The sequence below is a fragment of the Phocoena phocoena genome, chromosome 1 (genome assembly GCF_963924675.1).
Source record: "Phocoena phocoena chromosome 1, mPhoPho1.1, whole genome shotgun sequence".
Classification (NCBI taxonomy): domain Eukaryota; kingdom Metazoa; phylum Chordata; class Mammalia; order Artiodactyla; family Phocoenidae; genus Phocoena; species Phocoena phocoena.
The window spans coordinates 49,973,449-49,982,230 of record NC_089219.1 but is presented as its reverse complement, the minus strand read 5'-3'; the positions used below and the strand labels follow the sequence as shown (position 1 = coordinate 49,982,230).

Here is an 8,782-nt window from a genome sequence, read left to right as displayed (position 1 = left end):
GACGTTGGTACTGTTTTCACCATTTTACACAGGAGGAAATAAAATCTCGGAGAGTTCAAATCTCAGAGAGATTAGGTTACTTACCCAAGATCACACAGCTAACAAGTGGTAGAACTGAGGTTCAAATCCAGGGCTACTTGACTTCATTACTCAAATATGATGCTGTGGCCACATGTTTCCCAAACTCACAATTGGACTAGCTGCAGTGCAACAGAAAACTGTGTTCCTCTTTGGCATCTTATGCAACAAACCATATGGACCCTCAAGCTCTTACATAACAGGCCCAGTGCTAACGAGAGGAAGTTTAACAACAACACAAAAAACAGATCGCATTCACAACAGACCACCATATGTTCTCCCGTTCCCTGACAGCAGCCGTCCCGACGCCTCCGCGGGCGCCCACAGAAATCTTCTCGAGGAAAACAGTTTTATTCTCAAGTGACTCAAATGATGGATGCCTTTACAAAAAGAAGGGAGGGAAAAAAGAATCTGAGCTTCTTCAAAAGAAAGAGATCTTGTTCGCTCCTCGGGAAAGCCCGGAAACCTCAACCTCCTCTCCTTGGCCTGGGAACCTGCTGGCTTCTCCAGGGACAGTCTGACCTCTGTGACCTGGCAGCTGCTTCACTCAGAGTGAGGGCCGCTGTGATGATGTCTGGTTTCTGAGACTCCAAGTTAAATTGCCCGGGTGCTTTGAGTCATCCCCTTCACTTGGTCTCGAACTCCTTCACTGTCTTGTTATGCTCTGGCTCATTTCTAAAGTCTCAAGTTTGCTGCAGGTTTCTGGAAGTGGCCCCACTAGAACTGAACCCAATTCTAGAAAGGTGCTTTCACCTGTGGACACTGGGGAGCCGCAGCTGGCTCCAGGCCAGAGGCCATCTTCCTACCCTTTACCTTTTGCCTGGTCTCCTGCCTCTTTGCCTCCCTCCCATCCATTTCCATATCCTACAGCCAAAGCGATCCTGACAATATGTAAATCTGATCCTGCCACCGTAAATTCCTTACAGCCCCAGTGGCGTCACACGCTTCTCACCCCACTTTGCGGTGCTCGGCCCATTCATCCCCCTTTCACGCCTTCCTCATCTTCCGAATCTCAGCTGCATGTGGCTATTGGACCCTTGAAATGTGGTTATTGAAACTGAGGAATTCAACTTTTAATTTTATTAGTTTTAATGAATTTAAAGTAACGTTAGATTAATTCTCAGGCTGCAAAGAAATTCTCTTTCCCATATTTTCTTCCTATATTTATGGATTCACTTATATTAGAATACATTTGGTATTTATCTTAATATGAGCTACAGATACACAGAAGTTGCCTATCCAAATGTCTACCTGTGACACTTTATATTTTCCAAAGAATGCCATATCGATATAGATCCCACCCCACATTCTCTTCTTACAATGTGACGTTGACAGTCCTTCATAGCAAAGTGGAACTGGGTGGATTTTTGTAACTGACCAAGAGAATATGATGCTCAGGACAGCATGTGCCTTCTGAGACTAGGTCATAAAAGTTAGCATTGCGTCTTGCACCTTGGAATCCTCTAATTCCTCACTCTGAGGGAAATAAGCCACCGTGCTATGAGGACCCTTACATGAAGAGGAACTAAAGGTATCAGAAAATATCCAACACCAGTTTGCCAGTCATGTGAGCCAGCCACCTCAGAAGTGGATTCTCCAGCCCTGGTCAAGCCTTCAGATAACGACAGCCCCAGCTAATATCTAATTACAATTTCATAAGACATCCCACGTCAGACCTCCCCAGCTGAGCCTTTTCAGACATCCTGACCCTCAGAATCTGTGAACACTATAAACGTCATAGTTTTAGGTCACTAAGTTTTGGGGCAGTTTGTTATGCAGTCATAATAACTCTAGTCATTTTTTTCCAACATCATTTATTGAATAGTTTATCTTTTCCCTACAGATACGAGACATCACTTTCATCGTGAATTAAATCCTCATAGAGTACAGGCCTACTGTTAGTCTTATTTTGTTCTATTGGACCACATCAATTAAAAAAAGGATACCAAGTTGTTTAAGTCATTGATGTTTTATTATACGTGTTACTATATAGTAAAGGTAGCCACCCTCCAATACTGATATTCTGTTTCCTAGTTTGCCTGGATATTATCTTTTTTTTTTTTTTTTTTTTTTTTTGTGGTACGCGGGCCTCTCACTGTTGTGGCCTCTCCTGCTGCGGAGCACGGGCTCCGGACGCGCAGGCTCAGCGGCCATGGCTCACGGGCCCAGCCGCTCCGCAGCATGCGGGATCTTCCCGGACCGGGGCATGAACCCGTGTCCCCTGCACCGGCAGGCGGACTCTCAACCACTGCGCCACCAGGGAAGCCCTGGATATTATCGTTTATTTGTTCACAGGAGTTTTAGAATCGGCTTGTCTAGTTTATTTAAAAAAAAGGACATGCTGCATTTTTATTGAACTTGTGATGAACTTACAAAATAACATAAGGAAAATTGACATATTTATGATGGTGCACCTTCTTGTATAAAAATACAATGTACTTTCTCATTTAAGTTTTGTTTTGTGATGTTCAGGAATGTTTTAAAGTTGTCTTCATATTTGGTTGCATATTTCTTATAAAGTCTACACTTTTATATTTTGGTTAATGATATAAATGGATTTTTTTCTGTTATGCTTACTATTCTAATTGTGATTTGTATATGTGAAGACTATTGATTTCTGTACATTAATTTTGTATGCCACTTCCTTACTGAATGACCTATTTATTTATGGTGGCTTTTAGTTGATTCCCTGTATTACCAGGTATACGACTATATTGTATGCAAATTGAGACAGTTTAATCTTCTTTTCTAATATTTATGCCTCCAGTCATGTATTAATATTTCTGCCTCTAGTATAATGTAGTGGTAATAGTGGGCATTCTTAGGAGACCACTTCTAAAGGGTACATCTAGCCATGTGGGGCTCTTGGACTCTTGACGTGTGGCTATTGAGACTGAGGAATTTTATTAGTCTTCATTAATTTAAATTTAAATAGCTACCTGTGGGTAGTAATTACCATATTGGACAACACAGGATGAGAATTTCTTCATTTAGTATAATGCTAGCTTTTGGATTGAGACACACATGTGGAATATTCAAAAGTCCTTATTTCATTGGTTTCTTAAAAATTAAAAAAACAGCTGTTGAATGTTGTGAAATGCTTCTTCAGTATCTATGGAGATGATTATGTTGCTTTTCTTCTTATATCTACTAATATCATGAATCATATTGAACCGTCCTTGCTTTGGATTAAGCCCAACTTGGTTATGATGTATTATTCTTTTAATTGATTGCTTCATCCTGTTTGTTAATATTTCATTTAGGATTTTTGAATCGATGCTAGCCATCTCTTGTGTAATCTTTGTTAGATTTTGATAGTAGTGAATTCTCACTTCTTAAAAAAAAAAAGAAAGAAAACTTGAAAGTTTTTATTTTATGACCTGACATAGTTTAAATACAACTGTCATTATTTGCTTTAAGGGTTTTGTAGGATTTTCTGGTGAAATTCTTTAGGCGTGAAATTTGGGAAAGGGAGTACATCATTGACTAGTTTCTCTATTTCTTCTATACAGATCAATCTGTTTAGATTTTCTATATCTTTTAGGCTCAGTTTTGTTATATTGCATTTTCCTCAAAAATTGTTACATTTTAGAAAAAAATGTTTGCAAAGGAGAATCATATATTTAATTTATTGTTTCTTGATTGTACTCTCATGTTTCTATAATTTTTAGTAATTGCCCTTTCTCCACACCCCTCTTCCCCACAGCTTTTTCAGTGATTAGGTGACCCAGTATTTCATCTATTGTGTTGTATTAGCTTTTTAAAAGGAATCAGTCTATTTATTTATTTATTTATTCATTCATTCATTCACTCATTCTGATCTGTTTTCTAACATTAAATTTTTTTATTTATTAATTTATTCCTTCTGCTTTCCAACAATTTGGCTGTTTTTTTTTTTTTTTCTAACTTTTTGACATACGTTTGGTCCATTGGTTCCTGTATTTTTTTTAAAAAAAAGATTTATTTATTATTTATTTCTTTTATTTATTTTTGGCTGCATCGTGTCTTAGTTGAGGCACGCAGGATTTTTGTTGAGGCAAGCAAGATCTTTCTTTGAGGCACACGGGCTTCTCTCTAGTTGTGGCGTGCAGGTTTTCTCTTCTCTAGTTGTGGCGTGCAGGCTCCAGAGCACATGGGCTGTGTAGTTTGTGGCACATGGGCTCTCTCTTTGAGGCATGCAGGCTCAGTAGTTGTGGCACACGGGCTTAGTTGGCCCGCAGCATATAGGATCTTAGTTCCCTGACCAGGGATCGAACCCACTTCCCCTGCATTGTAAGGTGGATTCTTTACCACTGGACCACCAGGAAAGTCCCTCCTGTACTTTCTTTCTCTTTTATTATTATTTTTGGCTGTGTTGGGTCTTCGCTGCTGCGTGCCAGCTTTCTCTAGTTGTGGCGAGCAGGGACTACTCTTGGTTGCAGTGCACGGGCTTCTCACTGCGGTGGCTTCTTTTGTCGCAGAGCACGGACTCGAGGCGCACAGGCTTCAGTAGTTGTGGCACGTGGGCTCCATAGCTGTGGCTCACAGGCTCTAGAGCACAGGCTCAGTAGTTGTGGCGCATGGGCTTCGTTGCCCCATGGCATGTGGGATCTTCTCGGACCAGGGCTTGAACCCGTGTCGCCTGCATTGGCAGGCAGATTTTTTTTTTTTTTGAATTTTATTTAATTTATTTTTTTATATAGCAGGTTCTTATTAGTCATCCATTTTATACACATCAGTGTATACATGTCAATCCCAATCTCCCAATTCATCACACCACCACCACCACCCCCTCCACTTTCCCCCCTTAGTGTCCACACGTTTGTTCTCTACATCTGTGTCTCTAATTCTGTCGGCAGGCAGATTCTTAACCACTGCGCCACCAGGGAAGCCCACCTCTTGTACTTTTCAATTGATACAAATATTGAGGTATACATTTACCTCTGAAACTGCCTTTGCAGTATCCCATGGTTTTAATACATGATATTTTTATTAATGTTGCTTAAAACTCTGTCTGAATTAAAAGTTATTTAACTGAAATACATAAATCTCTAAATTTATTTTTTAATTTTATTTTAATTTCAATTTTTCTTGCTTTGTAAGAAGAGAATATTGCCATAAGCGTTTCTGCATTTTACAATTTTTTAGTTTGGGCACCTATTATATGACAAATTTTGTGAGTATAAAATGGGATTTGTAAAACCATAAGATGTAGTCTCCATTTTCAGATTGCACAGTTTGAAATACATTGGCCCTCCATATCCACAGATGCCACATCAACAGATACAACCAACCGCAGATCAAAAATACACAGGGGAAAAAAAAAAGAAACAAGAAAGTTCCTAAAAGCAAAATTTGAATTTGCTGCACTCCAACAACTATTTAACACAACATTTACCCTGTATTAGGTATTGTAAGTAACCTAGAGATAACTTAAAGTGTAAGGGAAAATGTGCATATATTATATGCACGCACTACACCATTTTATATAAGGAACTTGAGCATCTGCAGATTTTGGTGTCCGCGGGGGTCCTGGAACCAATTCCCTGCAGATACCAAGTGACAACTATATATCAATTAGATTTGCTTTATATTTGTTGTTTAGATATTTATTATATTTATTCATCCATCTGCTTGATCTATCAGAGTCTAAGAGGATAAATTACCTCTTTTTTCTTTTAACATTTTTTTCCCCTACTACCACAGATTATGTGGTCAAGTTTCCCACATTTGGGGAAATCACGGGGGTCAGCACACCTGTAGTGCAATGGATAAGCCATGCCCTGGGAAAACCACCTTCGTGATCATGATATCTCCCCTGCCAGGTAAGTATATAAATTACCTTTTAATACCATGATTTTATTGTTGTTAATGTCTTCTTGCATCTCTTATAATTTCTGTTGTATGAATATTGCTGCTGTGTAATTTGGTTCACTGATTTTCAAAATTCTTATAGCCTCATTGTGAATTGCACCCTTTACCATTATACAATATCTTCCTTGTTTGGCTTAGCATTTTTTTAAACCTGAATTCAATGTTTTCTCATATGAATGGGCAACCTCAGCTTTCTTTCAATTTGCATTTGCCTGTTACACATTTCCACCTTTTTAACCTTTCTGGGTTAATTTGAATTTTGCTTTGTGATTCAGTCTGATAGTGTTTTCGTGAGTTAATACCCATTTATACTTATTGATATAAGAGATATGTTTGGCTCTTATTTCTGTCATCTAGTTGTATGCTATATTCTCAACTTTACATACATTTTACTTTTAAAGTAAGTAATGGGTTTTTTGTATCAACTTTATTGAAGTATAATTTTCATATGATAAAGTGAACATCTTCAAAATGTACACTTTGATAACTTTTGACATATATATGGGTATATATGAATATGTATATATGCATACAACCATCACCACAATCTAGATAGTGTACATGTTCATCATGCCCCAAATTTTTCTCAAGCTTTTTGCAGTCTCTCCCTCCCATCCTAGCCCACTTCCCACTCATACCCCCAGCAAACACAGATCTGCATTCTACCACTATGGATTTGTTTGCATTTTTTAAGATTCTTCTATCAATGGAATCATACAATATATATTCTTTTTTTGTCTGACTTGTATTCACACAGCATAATTTTAAGATTCATCCTTATTGCTGGATGTATAATACTTCATTCCTTTTTATTGCTGAGTAGTATTGTATTGCATAAATATACCACAATTTGCTGACCCATTCTCCTGTTGATGAACATTTGTGTTATTCCCAGTTCTTAGCTATTACATATAAACCTGTGATAAACATTCATATACATACTCATATTGATATTGTTTTAAAAATTCTCTGTCTAAATTAAAAGTTATTCTCTTAGACAATACCTAGAAGTGGAATGACAAGATAGGTGCATGTTTAACATCATAAGAAACTTCCAAACTATTTTTCAAAGTAGTTGTACCATTTTATAGTCCTACTGTCAGTGCATGAGCATTCTGGTTGTTCCACATCCTAGCCTACACTAGAAATGGTCAGTCTTTCTAACTGTACTTATTCTAATGCACATGTAGTGGTATTTAATTATGGTCTGAATTTGCACTTCCCTAATGATATTGAGCTTTTCTGTATGCTTATTTGTCATCCATATTTCCTTTGGTGAAATGTCTGTTTAAGTCTTTTGGGTTGCTTTCTCATTACTGAGTTTTGAGAGTTATTTATATACAGTTAACCTTTGATCAACATCAGTTTGAACTGTGTGGGTCCACTTATATGTGGATTTTTTTTTCAATAAACATGTACTAAATGATCTGTGGTTGGTTGAATCCACGAATGTGGAACTGGATATGGAGGGCCGCTGAAAGTTATACATGGATTTTCAACCATGTGGAGGGTTGAAAATCCACAAGGTTGTTCAAGGGTCAACTATAGTCTGTGTACAAGCACTTTACAGATATAAACTTTACACACGTTATCTCCCAGTTGATGGCTTGTCTTTTCATCCTCTTAATAGTATCTTTCAAGAAAAATTAGGTTCTTAATTTTGGATGAAGTCCAATTTATCAATTTGCTCTTTTATGGATCATGGTTTTGATGTTGTATCTAAGAAAACTTTCTAACTCAAGGTCAAAAATTTTCTTCTATGCTTTTTTTTTAAGAAGTTTTATAGTTTGGGGTTTCACATTTATGTCTATGATCCATTCTGAGTTAATGTTTGCATGATGCAAGGTATAAATCAAAGTTCAATATTTTTGCAATTGGATATAGATTATCCAGTTGTCCTAGTACCATTTGTTGAAAAGACTATCCTTTCCCACTAAATTGCCTTTACACCTTTGTCAAAAATCAATTGTTGGGCTTCCCTGGTGGCGCAGTGGTTGAGAGTCCGCCTGCCAATGCAGGGGACGCGGGTTCGTGCCCCGGTCCGGGAAGATCCCACATGCCGCAGAGCGGCTGGGCCCGTGAGCCATGGCCGCTGGGCCTGCGCGTCCGGAGCCTGTGCTCCGCGGCGGGAGAGGCCACAGCATTGAGAGGCCCGCGTAACGCAAAAAAAAAAAAAATCAATTGTTCATATATGTATGGCTCTACTTATTGATTCTCTATTCTGTTCCATTGAATTATTTGTTTGCCTTTTCACCAATACCACACTGTTCTGATACCTGCAGCTTTATAATACATTTTGAAATCAGGTAGCATTAAGTCTCTAATTTTATTATTTTTCAAAGTTGTTTTGGTTATTCAACGTTCTTTATATTTCCATATTGATTTTAGAAATAGCTTGTCAATTGGTACAAAAATGTCCACTGAGGCTGTGATTGAGATTGTGTTGAATCTATAGATTAACTTGGGTAGAACTAACATCTTAACAATATTAGGTCTCTGGTCTCATGAAGAAGATGCATCTCTCCATTTACTTAAGTCTTCTGTTACTTCTCTCAGCAATGTTTTATAGTTTTTAATATACAGGTCTTGCACATCTTTTGTCAGATTTATCCCTGAGTATTTCACATTTTTTAATGCTATTGTAAATATTATTTTCCACAACTTAAATTTCCAATTTTTCATTACTACTAAATAGAAATACAAGTGATTTTTAATATTAATCTTGTATCTTGTGACCTTGCTGAACTCATTAGTTCTAGTAGCTTTGTTCTAGATTCCATCAGATTTTCTGTAGACTATAATGTTGTCTAAGAATAAAGAGAATTTTATTTCTTCTTTTCTAATCTGGATT

At 37.6% G+C, this 8,782-nt stretch overlaps 1 pseudogene; it reads right to left on the bottom strand.

The window, feature by feature from the left end:
• Positions 1 to 5,708: 5,708 nt before the first annotated feature.
• Positions 5,709 to 5,890, bottom strand: LOC136140934 (U1 spliceosomal RNA; annotated as a pseudogene).
• Between the last annotated feature and the right edge of the window lie 2,892 nt (positions 5,891 to 8,782).